The 20,699-nt window shown below is 38.7% G+C and overlaps 1 protein-coding gene across 1 annotated transcript in view; it reads left to right on the top strand.

Moving 5' to 3' along the window:
- Positions 1-20,699, top strand: part of SHISA9 (shisa family member 9) — a 187,462-nt gene that overhangs the window by 100,170 nt on the left and 66,593 nt on the right. The window lies entirely within an intron of this gene.

Genomic DNA, 20,699 nt, shown 5'->3' on the forward strand with positions numbered 1-20,699 from the left:
GGAGTTGCTGGCAATAGCATTTCCCCCAAACCAGCTGTTTGCACTATCATGAATTTCACTGGAATTAAGAGAATAATATTCTCAGTATCAGAAGGAATATTCTTTCAGATTTTTATTTTATGTAGTATTTTAATAAATATTTAACAGTCATATGTTAATAGCTGTTTTACTGAAATGTGTGTCTCTGTCATGGAGCAGTCCAGGAATTTTCAGTACAGGATGCTTATCATAGAATCACAGAATCATAGAATGGTTTGGGTTAGAAGGGACCTTTAGGTGTCATCTAGTTGCAGCTCCCCTGCTGTGGGCAGGGACATTTTTCATTCTTGGTGGGGGGACACTTGTAAGATACGAAAATATGTTCCAGTGCAAGTATTTATTTAAATGCTCCTTGAATGGAGGATGTAAATCCTTTTAGCTGGTTCACAATTTAAGAGACTTCAAAAGGTAGTCTTTGAAGTTTAGAGAAGACCTTTGAAGTGGCTGAATACGCAAAAAAGAAATTAGTGTGTTTAGCACAAAGTACTGAACTTCATTAAGTGTTTTTGTCAATTAGAAAATACAGCAGTTTTTGCATAGCAAAAGAAGAAAATTAGGGTATCCTGTTAACAAAGACTTCAGATATCTCCTGACAGAGCCTCTGAAGTTACCTAAGGGCTACAAACTAACACACAGCCCCATTAGGAGTACACAGACTGGTCACACGTTTCCCTCTGGAGAGGCACCTAGCTATCACATAAGGATAGTAATTTGTGTTCTTACCAGCCGGTTTGGTACGTGCTCCTGCCCATGGGGCAAAGCTGCGGCTTTGTAGTGTCCCGTTTAGTTCCCTTACCTGCATCCGTTTAGATCAGGGCAGCATCTGCATCTGACGCAAACACTTTGACCTACGAACTCCGTCTACGGTCATGCTCTGATAAATCTGAAAGCCTGAACTGATTTCACTTTTGTTAACTCCCTCTTTAGGTAAGAGATGTACTTGGAGATGCATCATTTTTTGCTTTTCATTAAACACGTCTTTTCTCTCTTTTGTAAATAAACATCAGTAGGCTTAAAGGCCCCTTATACTTCAGGTTTCAACTAATGGACTTACTGAAGGAGTGCTGATAGCATCTGAGATGGAAACAGTCCATTGCCAGGGTAGAGATGGAAAAATAATAGGAGTGAACTTCTCTAAGAATAAACATGGGGACAGCTACTGGGATGGAGTCTGGGCACAAGGATGTACCATCTGCATAGACATGGTTAGCAAACACCTTGTAAGCTCTCAGTATGTGAGGGGCATCACCCTGCCTCATAGAGGCTAAGCTAAATGTTCACAGAATAACAAAGTTGGAAAAGACCTTTAAGATCAAGTCCAACCATCAACCCAACACGACCATGCCCACTAAACCATATCCTGAAGTGCCACATCTACACGTTTTTTGAACACTTCCAGAGATGGCGACTCCACCACTGCCCTGGGCAGCCTGTTCCAAGGCTTGACCACTCTCTCAGTAAAGAAATTTTTCCTAATATCCAATCTAAGCCTCCCCTGGTGCAACTTGAGGCCATTTCCTCTCGTCCTATCACTGGTTACTTGGGAAGAAGAGACCAACACCCACCTCACCACAACCTCCCTTCAGGTAGTCGTAGAGAGCGATAAGGTCACCCCTCAGCCTCCTCTTCTCCAGACTGAACAACCCCAGTTCCCTCAGCCGCTCCTCATAAGACTTGTGCTCCAGACCCCTCACCAGCTTTGTTGCCCTTCTTTGGACACGCTCCAGCACCTCAATGTCCTTCTTGTAGTGAGGGGCCCAAAACTGAACACAGGATTCAAGCTGCAGCCTCCCCAGTGCCGAGTACAGGGGCACGATCACTTCCCTCCTCCTGCTGGCCACACTATTCCTGATACAGGCCAGGACGCTGTTGGCCTTCTTGGCCACCTGGGCACACTGCCGGCTCATGTTCAGCTGGCTGTCAACCAGCACCCCCAGGTCCCTTTCCGCCGGGCAGCTCTCCAGCCACTCCTCCCCAAGCCTGTAGCGTTGCATGGGGTTGTTGTGGCCGAAGTGCAGGACCCGGCACTTGGCCTTATTAAACCTGATGCAGTGGACCTCGGCCCATCGATCCAGCCTGTCCAGATCCCTCTGCAGAGCCCTCCTACTCTCCAGCAGATCAACATGTTGAACAGTTTCAAGCTCAAGCCCTAATAGATCAGCTTGCAGTAAACGGTACATCTCTTGCAGAGGGCAGGTACCATGGAAGTCCTTTCTTTTCTTGCTTATTCAGTCATAATAATCTACTATGGAGGAACAGGCAGAACAATCTCTCTACAAGAAACCTTTAAAACTTACATTGACAGTTTCTGTCTATAACTCATTGGTAGCAATGAATAATGAATAGCTGGTGAATATTCTTATTTGGAACTGGGAAACTTTCCCAACCTAGTGTTTTTGTCTGCTTGATCAAAACACTGAAGTTATGTCTTTGGGGTGCTTTGGGCTGCTTTGGTCTGCTGATTTTACAGATTCTAATTCTTTCTGCCTTAAGTAAGACAGGGTAACTAAATTAGACATGCTTTCTGATGAAATCGCTTCTATCAAAAAAAGAGAGATAAGAATGCTGTTATTGTTGATCTGTACATTGTATTGCTGTAGCACCTACATAATCACGAGCAGGAGCTGTCACAGGGAATACCATATAGGCATAAGAAAGAGGCAACAGATGGATTCAGGAAACAAATGGGGAGTCCGATGTAACAGTGAGACAATATTTGGTGAAAAGAAATGGAGAGGTCAAAGCAGACCAGCTGCATAATCACTCACAATTTTCTGCCATCATATGGGAAAAAAGGCTTTAGGAAGGGATATGAAGACAGACGACAATTAGTTCTGTGAATGCTGATAGGAAGCTCATGCTAAGCATGAAGATCTGTGTTGGAAAAAGTAACAGATGAGTTATCAAGCTGATGTTACTGGTACAGGAGAAGTTGGGAGCTTATTAAGAATATCAGGGCTGACAGCTGAGACAAGACTATGGCACAAAAATTATGTGATACATGTTGGAACATTTTAAGGTTTTCCCAGGTGGGATCCGTTGATAAAGAAAGAAAAAAGTATCAAACATCAGTTCTAAAAGGAGGAAAACAAAAACATAGACATGAAGAATTACTTGTTCTAGCACTGAAATAGGGAAAATGCCCCTGATAAAATGAATACTGATCCTTCAGATTAATTTCCTGCCCATATGAGAATGTCTTTTAGGGAATAGCCAACTTCTACATCGCACTTGTTTTGTCTGTTGACTGTCATAATACTCTAGGCTACAACTAAGAATGGAATTGGCAGAGCTGAAAGGCAACAATAAAACAAGTGGTTTATTGTTATGGTATTTTAGTCCAGGCAAGAGCAGAAGGAACTAAATAAAATAAGAGCCCCACACAACAAAAAAAGACCCCAACATTTTCACACCAAAGTTACTGATAGCTCAGATTAGCCTATGTAGATTTGAGTTCATGACAGAACCAAATCTGAAGCTGCAAACTAAGAAGTCGGAGGGTCCTCTCATCATAGGCAAACCTTTATCCCTGCTAGTTAGACATGAAAACCAAGATTCATTAAAGCATCAAGCTACTAGGTTGTGCAACACACAACATGTGCTTTTAGGCAATTGCCTACCACATAAGCCTTTACCATCACCCGCACTTAGACACCGAGTCTTATAAAGCTAAGTAAAGATAAGATAAAGAAGATATAGATAGATGATTTTTTAACATTTCAACATTTTTACATATCTAAAGAATAAATATGTAACTTTGGAAAATATAATTTCATGGATATTTTTGTAGAAAATAGTAAGCTAGCCTACCAAATGAACAAGGGATTTGGTTATGACTTACTTATATTACATATATATATTATATATATTTTTTTTTTTTTTACATATATAAATTAAGAGTTATAGGGCCAGAATTCCAGTTAGTGTAAACTGTTTCAGCTCCGCTGACTTCATACGTTATACGCTAATGGAGCAGAGATGACGTACACTCACTGAAGATCTCATCCACACAGTTCCAAACTTTTTGGAGGAGTCAGAAGTGGAAATACTCAGCATTTGAATTTGCCCAGTGGCAACAAATGGGTATTTAGATCTTTCCAGGCGCTTGGATCACAGAGAACACCATTTGAAGGACATGGATGATATATTTTCAGTAATTGCCATCTAATTTCAATCTGCCTCTCTCCATTTAGTTCTTTTTTATTGCTTCCTCCTTTTCCTGTCATTCCCACCCTCAGCCTCAGGGACCTTTATACTTCTCTCCTTGGCTGGCCCCCTTTAATTAGGCCATGCCTTGTTATTTTATTACTCCTTAAGTGGTCCCCTGCGTTTGGGAGCATCTACTCTCTAAATCTGACTGTATCTTCTGAAGCTGAAACATGAAAGTATTTTTGACAGGATTTGTTATGAAGAAGGTGAAGATGCACAGTTGGACTCATGATCAGTTGCCTGCCTTGAAAGTAGCCGTTTCTGATGTCACTTGATTAACCAGACTAGATTTTCTGTGGAAAATTGGCCTTTTAATCCTGTTTATTTTTATAAGTTTTTGCTGGCAGATGTCTTGATTCTTAAACTAGTCATATTATTCAACATTTGGAATATTATAAGATGTTAGAGTCAACTCCTACTTGCATTTAAGTTACTAGCAGTTATGTCGTTGACTTTAATAAATGCAGTATCAGGCCCTGGCATATTATTTTTGGTCAATGTATATGTATGTTTGTGTAAACGTACACAATACGTAACAGTTTCACTGAAATTGCTTTACTTTTTACACAGCCAATTTAAATACTCAGTCTCTCTACTTCTCAAGTCAGCTATATCTACTTTTTGACTTTCTAAGCTTGCTGAATCATTGAAATGTATGAGTCATGCTCGGCATTAGTGTATTATATCATCAGATGTGAGAAAAGGAAAACAACACTATTTATCATAAACAAAGATTTTAAAATTTATCATATACAAGCAATGATTATGTATTCTCAGTAATACTGCTTTATATCAGAAACTGTCACAAAAAGATTTTACTGGTTATAATAAAAAAAGTTTAAACTCTAAACAAATCATTGATACATTTGTAGGCATTAATCCACCATTTATCTTTACCACATGTTAGACAGGAGCATTTGGGACCCCAAGTACTTTACGAGGAAGTGAGGTTGTGACTTCGTATCCTAAGGTACATCTTTTCCACTTCTTATAATACCATATATGCTTAAGGTCCCCTTGCATCCCAAAGGCGACTGCCTGAATGTAGTAGGGGAAGTGAGTATTACTTGTCTACAAGCCCAAAAAGTTCAAGAGAATATTTTACACAATTGTCATACCTAAAATACACCATTTCATTGAGACAGGATAGAAAAAAACAGTCCTTAAAGGAGAAAAGGGAAACCTAAAAAACTTGAACTGGTTGAAATGGTTCCCATGCCTCTAATTCTTTCCCGTTTGACTTCAGTTTCAATTGCTTATTACTTTTGGGAATTTTAACTATTCAGACTGACATATACATAAATCTGATCTAAATCAAGCCAGTTCTCTAACTCATGTTAGAGTCATACTGACTCTTGTTCATAGTGAAAATTCCACTGAAGACATGTATTCATCCATTTCTAAGAAAGAGGCGTAGGAAAAACAGACTGCTTGTCTCCTTAAGAAGGTCCGGTACCTTAAACAGAAATTTTTACATTTTGGGAGGAACACTGGCTTATGTCAAATATACCAGCCCCACTTGTGTTACTCTGCAAAAGTTTCCCAGACATCAGCACTACTAACCTGTACAATCTGTGCAAAACCCCTCTGCCACAAACCTGCCGTGCCACCCGCGCAGCGGTGCTGGCCGAGCTCTCCCTTCCCGGCAGGTAAAACACAAGTCGTTCCACAGGACTCACCCACCCTAAAGACACACTCAGACTTTTCTGCCGTGATTTCACTTTCTAGTCTTTAACAGTCTGCTACCTTTCTCAAGTATTATGTATAACACAAGCAGGATGTAAAGGACTCTATTTAACAAGATCCTTCAGGAACAAGATAAAAAGAGAATTTGCTCTCCTCCCAGCAGTCAGACGGGCCAAACTCAGGCTTATTGGACAACGCAGCACTGAACGGGTTAACAGTTTCCTTCCTCCACTCCCAGATTCTCCGCTATTTCATTAGTAGATATATTTTATCCCGCTTTCACCTGAAAACCTGAACGAATTGGCAGCACGAGGAAAACAGAAAATACAGTATGTGGTTTGTGATTAGAGATTATCTTATAATGTATTCATACTAACTGGATAAAAGGCACTTCGTAGTTTCTGCATACTTAGTTTTGCAACCTTAATAATCTTTTAACATCTTTGCCTGTAGCCTTTTCTGAAGCACAAATGGCTTATTGAGTGATAATTATAAAAGCGAAGACAGTGTTATAAACATAAGGTAAGCCATCCTATACTTGTTGGGCACAGTCAGTGCATCCTTATTGTGCCTAAACCAGCTTGATATTTATGCTATTACTAAATTATTCTTGCCTTTTCACCAATAGACAACCAAGGTTATTATGAACCAGAGGAATATTTTCAGCCTTACAGTTCTAAGAAGCATTTCCAAGAAAGATATTTAGTCATAGCCTTGTGTGCAGCCCAAAGTGACGGTTGTAACAGAAATACTAATATGAGCAAGCTTCTCAAACTTTGACTAATTGCTGAGTGCTGACTGCTCAGTTTATGAAGTCTGAGCTGAGCTACAAACTTACATACAGCTCTGCAGAGATATGAACCAGAGCAAAAGCAATTAAAAAAAAATCAGAAGCTGTTCCAAATAAACCACGTGATATTTTTTGAACTTACTTGTCCAAAATTATGCTTCAGTCTTTGCCCTGTATTCAGTCACTCATAGAACCAAACACGCACCGATTTTCTTTGTGAAAATAGGCATTTGTGTCTAGAGTCTTGATTTGTATGTATCAGTTAAGGTTTGTATGTAGAAAGTAGAAAATGGCATGTGAACACTTCTGGGTATCGGCTGTGATTTTTAGCTACTATTAAGATGCATAAATGACCAAAGTTGAACATAAGACATAATAAACAGCACAGAACTAAATACCAAAATATCCATGAGAAAATATGCTACTAGATGGGAAAAGAGAGAGGATAAGGAAACAAGAAATCCTTGTGACATTTAAGTACAGAATCACAAAGAAAACATTAACACCTCATCAGCTAAACAAAGTTAAAGACTTTGTTTAAAGTCTTTTAATATAAGAATATTCACTTTGTTTAAGGCTGAACCCTTTGCCGCTAGACAGGAAAACACAGTGTTAACGGGGCCCAGACATTTCTCATACCTGCTCTCTCTTGGAGGAGTAGAGAGGTAGAGACAGGATGCTCGAGGGCAGGGCTGCCCTTCAGACAGACTTAGGATTGGGTTGGAGGACCAGGCCAAAAAGAACCTCATGAAATGCAGCAAGGACACGTGCGAAGTCTAGCACCTTCAGGCAAGCCTCCGACAAAGCTCTGCTGCTGGAAAGGATCCAGGAGCGCTGGTGGCCAGGAGGCTGGGTGCGAGCCAGCCCGTGCCCCTGCGGCAGTGAAGGCCCGCAGTACCCCAGCCTGTATTGGCAGGAGTGTCACTGGTGGATCGAGAGGAATGATTTTTCTCTAGTCGGGACTCGTCAGACCACGGCTAGAACGGCGCCCATCTGACGTACCAAACACTCTGCATTATGGGATGTTACTCCCAGAACAAAAAAAATAAAACAAACCTGAAAGCTTGAAAGCTGCAAAATATGAAAGTGTTATTTGAGACGTGAACATTAATCCCTCAAGGTATTTTCCTACTTCATCCTCCTTTCCCCTACCTTTCCTCAGACTTTCAGATGCTTTATGAAAAGGATGAAAAAAATCTTAAAAGTCCTATTTCAGACTGAAAACTCCTTTATTTCTCATTGCTCCAGGATATATTTGATTCCAATAAGCTACATGAAAAATCTATTTGGGATTTTCTGATATTCTCTCTGTCCTGACCTATTATTGTATCCTCTTTCAATACTTGGCGAGAATGGCAATGTACTAAGTGGATATTCAGAGGCTCCCTGCACACCTGGAGCTCGGATGCAGCTGCTAACCAGCAAAATTCAGGTTGTTGCTCACATTGAGAGGTGTGCGATTTTTTGGTTGGTTTTTGTTTTTTTTAAAAGTTATATAAGGAGTATTCATAGAAGGATAAAAAATGCTTAACAAACGCTAAGTAAACCTTCAAGACTTCAAGCTTCATAGACAGACATCTTGTCTGACAGGGAAGGATAGAACAGAGTCAGTCAGAAATTCTCAACTTTTAAAATTGGAACTTGGCAAAACATCACAACTTTTTCAACTCATCTTCCAATTTAAACTTAAAGTTTAATTTTAAACTGCATTTCCCTGCATTAGGAAGAGTGTGGCCAGCAGGTCAAGCAAGGTGGTTATTCTCCTCTACTTGGCACTGGTGAGGCCACATCTGGAGTGCTGTGTCCAGTTCTGGGGCCCTCAGTGCAGCAGACATGGACATGCTGGAGTGAGTCCAGCAACAGGTTATGAAGAAGATTAAGGGGCAATAAAGAGGCAATAGCAGAGCTGAGAACTAAATGAGAGTCCATCTATTAAGATGCATGTTTCAACGTTCATACAGTTTAAAACTGTAGTCTATGTTTGGATGTAAAGAATTTTTTTTTTAATGCAGCCTTTTCTTAAACTGTACTAGCTGTAGCATTTCTAAGATTTGAAATTGCTGATGAGCAGGGAATATATCCATGACTAGCAGGTCTTCCAGCTACCTGCATTCTCATCCCAAGGCTTGTGCTAGCTCATGGAGGGGGATCTTGTGGTTAATTCTTTTGGGGTTTACCCTCACAGTATTATTTCCACAGTGCTTCTTCCTAACTGAAGGTCAGGAGTTAGTTTCATTGCCTTGCAAAAGTGTCTGTCCTCAAACAAATATTCCTTGCCACCATCTCCAGTTATCTTGAATAAAGATAAATGAAGTTGGCATGAGAGTGTAAGGAAGGAGAAAAGCAATAAATAATACAGCAGAAAATAAATATATTTAAACACTGCAGTATGCAATAGGTCTGGGAGGATTTATTGCATTTTCTCAAAAAAAAAGCATCTTTCTGAAAATAGCTGAGTGGCTACTGTTGTTTGATTTTTCTACGCATTTCCAAATTAAGAAATACAAGTTTTGTGTTGCTTGATATAAAAAATTAAAACTTAAATTTTAAAATGCCAATATGTTTATTGAAATTGACTTTTCTAGATCATTCTGTTCTGTGGAATCTTAAAAATTAAGAAAATGTGAAAAAAGATATTTATTGTCAGAAGATCAACATTTGGAATTAAATTGCTTCTTCTGTGGATAAAACTGTTTCACTGCATTTAGTTCTCCTAGCTAATTGCTAGTCTCTCCGTTGTTCCATGTTTCTTGCACTTCAAGTCCATTCCTCAGAGGTCGTGGTTTGAGGAACGTCCATTCAAATATCTCTATAGGGCATTCCCTGACCACACTGGAGCATCACAGGAATTCTATGCATAACTGCTTTAAAGTTTACATTTTGGTATGCTTTTTTTGTAATTTAAGATTTTTTTTTTAAATCTATTTGAAGTGTTTGTAAGAATAAATACCAAGAGATCTTAATTAACATCTTACTTATTGCAGATCAGCTCATTCGTCATACACGTAAAAATGTATTTACATATATATGTATACACACACCCATATACACAAATCCTTTCTAGATATACTTCTGAATAGATTCAATTACATTTTAAACCCTTTCAATTTTCTTTGCATTTTCATAGGCATTTGAAATGTTCTGTTTTTAAAAAAACCTCTTTGAACTCACATAGGGGATTAGTCTTTTAAATTGAAATCACACATTCGGTGCATGTGAATTAATTAGCAATGAAGTACCTTTCAAAGAGAATTAATTCCTTTATGACAGAAATCAAATATCTCCTTTACAACAGCTGTTTTTTACTTCTTCATATTGTTTTTCTCTTTTTGGCTCTTGCAACTACTCAAATATGACATTTCCTACTTAATACACCTCACTGGGGCAGGAAAGGCATTCGCAGAGAGACTTGACAATTTATTACAAGGCACCAACACATGCTCCTGTTTACACAGATACATATCTCCACGAAAGAGTCCTGCAATTTTGAAATTAGTAAAAACCACAGAGCCTAAATTGGATATTCAAGGAATAGGCTAAACTAAACCCTTCAATCATGGTCATTGTGCAAAAATATGGCTGTATATATACAGATTTTAGACTATATTTTGAAGGAAACATTGTGACTTAATACAATTTGAAAACCCCCTTACTCCTAGAATTTGCAATAAAGATTAATTTCTTATGAGTTCAATTACAAAACAGTTATTTTATTATCAAGTATTCAGTGCCCAGTATATTATCACTTGATAATATGTGATATAAAATCACCTGAACTGATTTCAGGTAAAGGAAGTCACAGAATGTGGAGGTACCAACTGCTGAGAATTTAATTATTAACAAGATTAATCTGTAACATGCACTATTCAAAAACCTTTTTTCCTTTCCCTCGAAACACCAACTTTTGCTTCCACCGAGAACAGTACCTTAAATATATGTTCTACTTCATTTTCTTTTCCTCAACAGCCCACAGAGCTTCACTGATCAGTGTGTGGGGGGGTTTGCCTTCCATGTTCTTTCTAATCCATTTCACACTTAATTTCACTTTGGAGACCATCAAGAAAGCAGTCCACCTAGACTGTGACAAACAGGTAGATTAGATATTAGATAGCTAATACTAATTTATGGTAATTAGATAGCTAATTACCATAAATTAGATAATACCACTAATTAGATAGCTAATATTAATTTATGGTAAAATACACATATGTATTTTAAATTATTTTTTACTAATATCTCATGTCCACAAATATTATTCTTATTTTTTATTATTAATTTAGATATAAAATATTAATGGACTTTTATTCACAAAGCTTTACTCTGAGCATCTGTTCTCAGGTAAGAGATGACAGTGAGGAAAAAATGTTAGTTCTAAATTAGTAAGCCACACGGGGTTTATGGTTTACAACAAGCACTTTTAAACTCAGTAGAGACTGAGGTTTCAGGATCCATGATCACTGCTAAGCTATAAGCCCAGTAAAAGACTGACTTTACTTCCAGTAGTTCCATGTTGCAGCTTCTTTAAATCCACTATCAGTCCCCCATCTTTCCTGAGTGGGACACAGGGGAGCTCACCCTAACGCTAACTGAATACTGTCTGAGACAGTGAGCTACCTCACCAGCGCTGGATAAGCAGGAGCTAAACCTTCACTGCAGAGGGTAAAGGTGGCCTGGTCACCCGTCCTCAATGGCTGTAGAATCCTGACATGATAAGGCACCAGGCAGGGTTGACACACTACAGCATGTTGAAAATATGTGAATTCTTCCTACAAAATCCCGCAGGAGGAATGAAAACTTGCACTAGTCACAAAGCTCTTCGGAAAGATAAGTACGATAATGTTTCAAAAAATCCTCCAAGTCAAAGGCAAAATTTACATTCAAAGTACTGGTAAAAGAAAAAGGATTTGCATGGTGAGTTTACTAGATAAACAGAACTGTTAAGAAAGATGACATAGCATTATTACCAAAGTTATAATTCAAGTTGGAGCATAAATAAAAATAATCTGACCAGCTTTCTTTTAGCCCTGTTCTTGTAAGTCTGCTTACCACAAAGAGGTTCCTGGCTTGAGAGAAAATCCTGTTTTGACACTTTAGCCGAGGCTACTGTTGCTTTACCAGCCGGTCGTATTGTTTCTATGCCATGCTCTGATAAAATGTGTTGGGGAGATATGAACTTTTAAAATAGAAGTAGACAAAGATCTCCCAAAACGAGTCCCTTTCAAATTCTGAGGAATCCTGAATGCCAAGCAACCTAACTTTTTCTGAGAGGTATGACTTATGCCGACGTTGCTTATATGGAATTTAGAAGACTCATGTTTGATTCATGGCATAGATGCAGATCCCTAACATGGTTCAGTAGAAGTTATTTACCATCCTCAGACTCAGTGCCCTATCTGATGAAAGGGAACAATCACACAAGCAAGATTAGAAACTCCACTGAATGTAGTGCAGCATTGAGATAAGCGAGGATGCAAATCAAATAGCTCCCTAGATAGTTTTGCATTGATTTGGTACCATTCCTTTTGAGCTAAGTAGACAAGTATTCAAAATCTCATCTTGTACAGGATAGGAAACTCTAAGCTGCCTTGGTAATGGTCTTTCGTGAGAGCATGCCTAACCTGTCTCATGGATAACCTGCCTTAGTGCACCAGGAGCATTGCAGGCAGTGCTCCGTACTGTAATAGGGTACTGTGTTAGAGACGAGTTTTTTTTTAAGTGAAAACAGCTGCACCAGCCTCCAGGATGTGGTAAAAGACCCATGACTCCACAATAAACTAGATTTAAAATAGAGAGGTAACAGCTATGTAGCCTTAAACAGGCAAGGGTTGAGTGAAAACACAACAATTTCTTATTAGCCAAATTGATACTGTGAAGAGCAAGGCGAGTAAATGCTTTTCCACAGTGGAAGAATTCCATAGACATTGCTTTAAGGACGGCTGATGACGAGAACACCACCACTCCCACTGGATCCCTATTGACTAAAAATTCAAACAAAAATGTGAAGCGGAAGAAGGAAGCACTGAAAAGTTATAGCATTTAGGTAAAAAATTGAGACATTCAGGAAAAGTTGGCGTGCTGCTTAATTCAGGGACAGCAAATTAACTCATGTTTGTAAGAAGAGAAGACGTTTAAAGAAGGAATGGATAAAACAGGACTATACACATAAAGGGATAAAAGTAAAAGGGAAATTAAGAAACAATGATGATGGACCCAGTGACCTTTGCTGTTCCAGTAATTACAGTTATTATGTTCCTAAGTTATGCAATTCTCTCATGGTTGTGGCTTGTATTCTATGAATAGGACCTTTAGTGTTAAAGTAAATCAGGACTTGTGCTATTTTTGGTTCTAAGCTAATAATTAAACAAACTAAAAAAAAAACCCCAACACTCTACATTCAAATCCTTCTCCCATGCTTGAATAATAGAATGAGATACAAGCTGCCAAAAATGGAGATATTCAGACATGAAGCTGCCACTTTGAGCTAAAATCTTCCCGTTGTCTTTATATACTTCAGCAGGAGCTAAGTGATTCAGGCTGGGTATTTATTTAAGAACATAATGTTGCCAAAGCTAAGGTTTCAAAAATTAGTTAGGCCTCAAAAAACCCACAGAACCTCACTAGATCAATTCAAAATATGACTTTTTACAGCATAAAAGACAAGGGCACATCAGACCAAACAAAATAATTCCTGATACAAAGGTGTGAGCAGAACCAGGTGGTATCTGTATTCAGCAGAAGGTGAAAATACTAGGACAGTGGTCTGTTCTTAATTCCAGTCCAGTCAGTTGCTGGAAGAAATACTTTTAGAAAGCCTGCTGTTAAGAGGCTGCCAGCCTCTGTTGACAGAATCAAGATTTATAACTTAAGCTAAAGGGTTGTCGGGGGAGAGCAGTACCTATGGTACTCTGTGGGGAAGAACCGAGTCACTACATAAAGACTGGGAAGGGCTGGGAGCGGGGCATCACTCAGATGGGAGAGAGAAATTCAGGTATTTTAGATGAAGACAAGACAGATGGGCAGATGCCTCTGCTGCTCAGTTTGCTGCTTCTCTCTGCAACACAGTAGAGAACTGAAAACATTTTAGTACATACATTTTAGCCTTGAGAGGACCACTTATTATTCTTTCTTGATATTGGTTAATGCATCAGAGTTAGGATCCTGGGATTATTTTAGATTACATATTAAAAAATTAATTTTAAATAAAATTAAAGTTAATTAATGATTTTATGGTAGTAATTAATCTGTATCGCAGTCCTGCAACTCCTGCTCTATTTCAGCCTTGAAGAAAGCTGTGGGTTTCCCATTGCGCTATTCCCACCCCAGACATATGGCAAGATGCCTGAGGCCAGGACTTCACTGGGAGCAGGAGTAACTGCCAAATGAGCACTTTGAACAGTTACAAAATCTGGGCTCTGCTGAGTCATGTGTAACACACAAACTACCTATATTTCTTACTACATAGTGTCTTTTTACTATTATTATATATTCTTCCTGCTACATGAAATGGTTCTGAAATCAATGGTGCAGAAGCTCTATTCATTTCAATGGGAATAAGTAAAAGATTGAAAATAGCACGTAGAGCGGTATCTGCTCAAACCACTGAAGGAAGATTATCCCATGAGATGAATCAGTAACTCCATTGTGTTTTCAGGCCAAGTTCTTATTATACAGTTTCCTGTTATAACTGTAACACAGATTCTCACTGAGTCAATCCAAAGGCTCTTCAACACAACTAGCTGTTACTTTATATTTACTTCTACCAGTTATTTGCAAATGGAGCTCTGATTCCTACAGAAGCACCGAGATCTGACCCCCACTAATACCTTTCTCTATTCCTATCAGCATATACAGTTGATACTAAAAGCACAGCAGGTGCTTTGTCTGTAGAAATTGGATTAGTTAAGGGAATTGACAGTCCGGAGAATTTCCATGTTGAAAAGAGCTTTTTAGTTTCACATGAATGACAGGGTCTGTGGAACAGGGCCTGTGCATTTAGGTAGGTTGAGAGGTAGAGAGAAAATGGAACGAGCACTTTGTATCTTCTGTTTTCATGCAACTTAAAAGCATTTTGACTATTTCCAGACCCTGTATCACCCATACAGAGAACTCTTCTAGGCAGCAAGTTTAAAATGCGAACAATATGCTGTATTATTATTATTATTACTATTATGCAAAATCCTACCGAAAGGCAACAAACTTTCCATTAATTTAAATTACAGTTTTCCATTTACTACCAACCATTTTGAAAGTCACTATGCTATGGTTGACTGCACAGAAAGTAGAGTCTTGTACAGTCATAGGGGCTGGCAATTATATAATGTTACACATTAAGCCAATTTCATCAAATACGCAGAATCTTTTAGGTGATAGAAAGATGCAAAGATACTCTGTGAGGTAGTCTGAAGCATCAAAAAATGCAATTGTGAAAGCACATGATCATCTGAAGTATCATAGCTGATTTTGCAAAGTTCTACAGTAAATGTTACGAATATTGGTATGTGTTCCAACACTCAGAAAGGTACACGCTCACCTCAGCTGGTAGTCATCTGACACAATGATTTGTTGCTCTGGTTTTGGTTCATCTAGAAGGCACAAAGCACTGTGTTTCTGAGAATTCTGCTTTGAAATCAGGCAGTATATCAAAAATGACTGGAGAACGTTTAACATTTTTGGTAAAAGTTGAATGCAAATTGCATCACAACGACAATCTGTGTAGAAATTTCAAGCCAACACAACATATACTAGCTATGATACTACTCTACTTCCATTGTCACAAGAGATACAATATAATATAATGCCATATTGACTGACTCCTTAGTGCAGCAGCATTTACAATGGGTGGCACTTTAAAACCTTTTTCTTTTACGCTTTATACTGTGGCATTTTCAAATTGACAGAAGTGATGATTTAAAAGAACTGTTACAAATATTACAGCTGTCCAAAGTCGTTCCAGGCAGTGAAACATTAACATTGGGAGATTGTTTATCTAGATAAACTTGACATTAACTTTTTTTGGCCGGAAAAACAAAAAACTCTTGAGATGCTTTTCTGCAAAATGAGATCCAGATTTTCCAGACAGCTCACCTTTTATCTAGACTTTCAAATAAACTAACCAGATACTAAGCACTCATTGAGGAAAATGTAGGCAAAACAAGACAAGACGACTACCCCCAAAAGACCTTTTAGTCTGCATTAGAAAAAGTTAGGAAGCAAGCACAGAAGTAGAGATGGTCAGACTTTTATGAAAAATATTTATAATGACATTGAAACTTTTCCTAGTATTGACTTTTTTCCAACTCATACTGTTTCTCAGATTCAGATTGGATTGAAATGCAGTTTTTGATATGCCAGATGAACTGGACTGTGCAGCTGCTAAATACTCTGGGATGAAGATTTGGCTCTGATTTCTATTTTTCCAACAACCACCAAAATAAAAAAGCAGTAAAGGTTAGCAAAAACTTATCATTTGTAATGAATGAGTCTTTTCATAATTTCTTATTGTGGAACAGCATGAGAAATGAAAGAAAGGAGAGGCAAGGGTTAAAATAAAGGTAGCAGTTCTGCCAAGAACAGCAAGCACACCCATGTTTGGGAAAAGTAGGGTAATATTCCAATTATACCCACGTATTTTTCCAACTGCATGTTGTATTGAGCTTGAGGGAGTTTAGCTCATATGCACATAGCAGGTATAATCTCATTTCAAAACTCACAGGTTACAGCAAATACCTATGACCCACAACTGCACATTGCAATACATTCTTCCCCACCTTTTCCTTATTTCTCTAGGACATCTCTGCATTTCCTATCAAAGCAGCAGATAAAATAAACAGCTACAGTCTTTGCCTTTAATAATATATTCTGCTGTTCTGTAAGAGAGTATTGGTAGTAGGAGGAAAACAGCTGGGAATGTTCAATTCCTGTGAATGTGGATTTTGTCAAGATTTCAGAATTGTTTTCCAGAAGATTTCTTATCACTCTGTACTGCTCTGTGTGAGAGACATTTCAGGATGGAGCAGAGGTTTGAGAAGATGCAGATGTACTGAAGGGGTTTAGAAGCAAGAAATCAAAACAATACAGTAAGTGTAGCACAGTGGTTCCTGTGCAACAAACAAATAATGAAAATGTTTAAGCCAGCATGTTCCAAACCACAGGAGCTGATCAGCTTCCTTTTCTCCCCCTAGAGCTGGAAGAGGTCCAAGAAGGAGCAAGTGTATCACTTCCATTCTCTACACTGGAGCATCCTAATTGAAATTTGGAGGGTGGGAAAGAGGAACAGATTTATTTAAAGGAATGGGCAAAGGCGAAAAATACTTTGGGAACTTCAATGCCTTTCTTTTGAGCATGGTGACCACACTGCCATTCTTAGCTTAATAACGAACATGGGGTCAAATCTGCTTCTTTGTTTTGTCCCGCATCCGAACAAACAACCTCCTCCTGCCATAAAGCTTGGACAGAGGCAGCTGCTGAGCTGCACATAACTCCAAGATTGGTTCAGCCAAAACTCCAAAGCCAAAAATTCCAATCTCACAAGTCTAAAAAAAGAGGCAGAAAATAAGGTACATAAAACTGTTGCTTGAAATGGCCGATTTTAAAAGGAAAATGCTTGACATACCAGCGCAAGCATAGTCTACTCTAGGAAATCAGTGATGTAATTGGTCTTTCGTTGCTATCTGATGATAACATTTTATTTTCATCACTTACTCTATTTATTATTTGTTGTATAGGACTTGTATGGGATTTAACATTATAGCCTGTTCAGCTACAGCAAGTGTTGGCAAAAGACTTATTTCAATATACTCTTGTATCATTTAAAGAGTTTTAATAGTGGAGTAATTTCTGCAACATGATCTGATTTGGCCATGCTGTTGAAACTCGTAAGTGAAAAGTATAATCAGAGTTTGTTGCATATAGTATAGTGGCAGCTAAAGTTTAACCAGAACTGACTGATTTAGTTCTGGGTACTTTTAAATGAAGCTGGCCCACCAACAGGACATATATTTATGCCCTTTGAAGCCTAGGTGGTGTTGCTATCCTTAATGTCTTTTACTCAGAAAAGAAGCTTTTTCTGGGAGGAGATCAAAATGTTGCCATGCACTGATGAACAGTTTAAATTATGGCATTTTTCCCAGAAAGTATGATCATTCAAGGATTTGTCCAAGCAAAGGACAAATAAATTGTTTCCAAAATCTTTTTGAAAACCTCAGTCTGATCAGAAATCCCAGGGCTCTGTTTTTCCTTGGTAAATGACACATTTTAAAATGAAAAGCAAAGCTCTATTTGTCAAAATCTGAATGAGTGACTGCACTTAAAATGTTTTAAAAATGTGAAAATGTGGAGGCAATACAGCTAATGAACCGTGCAAAAGCATTTGACGGATCCCAGTTACTTACTGCTGTTCTTTTGTAGAAAAAAAAAAAAGAGTTGTTGTCAGGACACATATACTTGAATAACAGTGGTATTTGTATAGATTTCCTTTCGCATTTCTCAAGCTGAGTTTTATTTTAAAATCTAATTTTATAGAAAAGGATTTTCATTACCAAATTTCTTGGGTTTATATCAAATTAGGTACCACGGAGGAAGTCACTGAATGGACATTACTTCATATGACTAATGTGGCCAGCTCATCCCATACGCTACAGTAATATGCACTCATGCTATCTTATGTGACTTGGATAATTACCTCCAGAATTGTGAGTTAAACATTAGAGTTTTTAAGAGGTTGTGTCAGTTTCCTTTAAAATTAAATACTAGCAAAAGTACTTGATCAAAATGATTCTGAATAAGAATAATGGGTCAAAATTAAGATGGTGCCCAAGTAGGGTTAAAGCAATGGTACGAGAAAACAAGTAGGAGTGTACCTTGACAACATCCACGGAGGAAATGGAAAATGAAACCCACCTTTATAAAATTATTTGATACTACAGTTAACGTATAACACTTTGGATAGGAGCAGTACAAGAACTCTTTAATGGACAAATGATGCACTTCAACAATTACACGGGACATTTTTGCTATTAGTTCTTTATGATTTTTAACTGGAACTGAAGTGTTTTTGTTGAACAGCATCATGAACAAGACAGCACTAAACTGCAAGAAATGAAAACATTCATTAAAACTTCATAGAAACATTGCAAAAAGCATAGCAAACAGTCATGGAAATGTCACAGCTGTAGTAAAACTGTGAAGTCCACTAAACACAAGTCCTGAGGCCTGTATTACTGATTCACCAAAAACTTTGAGTACAAGCATCACACATGAGGATACTACATGATATAATTGCCCTCTGAGAGTCTCTGAAGGTATTACAATAGATTTACTGGAGCAATACACACATCACAGTTACACTTATTTAATTTCCCAAGTGAGCTCTAGCAGAGCATTCTTATTTGAATAACACTGACAACTTAGAGCTCTAAAAGCTTAAGAGTTGTGCAGTGATTTACCAAGGAAACTTGGTTTCCTGGTAAGAGTGATTGGAATTTATAGTCAAAACAGCACAGCATCCAGTTCTGATAGATCCTGAAGGTGTATTGCATTCTGCTTTGGGCTCAGATTTGGTAAGTAAAGGAAGTATGCACATAGGACTATTCTTATGCAGGTCAGTATCTAGAATTACAGAGTAATTCAGGTTGGAATGACCTTCAGAGGTCCAACCCTGTGCTCAAAGCAGGGTGAACTTAAATCCCGTTGCTCAGCACCTTGTCCAGTCAAATTTTGAGTTACCTCCAAGGATGGGGATTCTACAAATTCTCTGGGCATCCTTTTACAGAATGTCCCTAACAGTGAAAATTTTTTTCCTACCCAGAATATCTCAGGTTCCAACTTGTGCTCATTACCTCTTGCTCTATCATTTTTCTCCCCTGAAGAGTCTGGTTCCACCTTCCCATCAGGGAGTTGAAGACCTCCTCTTAGTCTCTTCTTCCTAAGGCTGAACAAACCCATTCCCTCATGCTCTCCTCACAGTACATGTGCTCTAGGCTCATAACCATTTTTGTGGCCCTCCACTGGACTCACTGCACTATATCAACACCTTTTGTGTACTGGGGATGCTCAAACTCTGTGTGGTGGTCGACCTGCACTTTCCCAAGTGTGAAACAAAGAGGAATAACCACTTTTAAAATCTGTTTACGTCACTGCATCTGTCACAGATTTGCACGGAAGACTTTTGCAGCCAGCCCTATGGTACCTACTGAACAAGTGAGTCGGTGAAATGGCTGCAGTAGTTTTTGCCTTTCATCTGAGAGTGACAGAATGAGGAGACTCTGCAACAGAGTTAAAAAAAAAAGGCTCAAGGTCTGACTTCTGAAATAGATTCCCTTACAGAAAAACGGGAAGGTCAGAGCTACAACTGCTCCTCAGCTCTGACACCTGGGGTGGAATTAATTTTCCTAAACATAGGTATCTCCTATTGTTTCAGACACCTTACAGTGGCTGACACACCTTCCTGGGCCTGGCAGATAGACACAAGGCTTACAAGACCTTTGCCTTTCTAGAGAGGCAGCTGGAGGCAAGGCGGGAAACCCTGGCACGTTTACCTTTGGCATGTTCACGATGCATGGACCTGGTGTTGAATGTGGACAGCATATTACATTAACTCCAAGCACGGATACGTGGGAAACTCATCAGCTGTATAAAGGGCATAAAAAGCACAAACCCACAATTCTTTGGTTACAGCAGACTAAGCAGACTACAATTTTGTAGTTTGTAAACTGTAAAAACACAGCTACTCAGTCCTACAGAGAATGAAAAAGGAGGGGAATGGCTCAGTCCTCTGGTAGCCGTTGGCTTCTTTCCTCTTGCCCTGAAAGGGCTGCTGTAACAGGGAGACAGGCAGCTTGGGAATTCAGTTGTCTCGGCTGTCTCACCACACCAAGCCAGATCTGTGCGTCTTGCACATTTAGCCACTTGCTTCAGAATCGCGTCACGAACATAGTAGCTCATAAGCGCCTTTGATATTTGCTGTCAGAGTAATGTA

This window comes from Phaethon aethereus (assembly GCF_964289735.1).
Source record: "Phaethon aethereus genome assembly, chromosome: 15".
Taxonomy (NCBI): Eukaryota; Metazoa; Chordata; class Aves; order Phaethontiformes; family Phaethontidae; genus Phaethon; species Phaethon aethereus.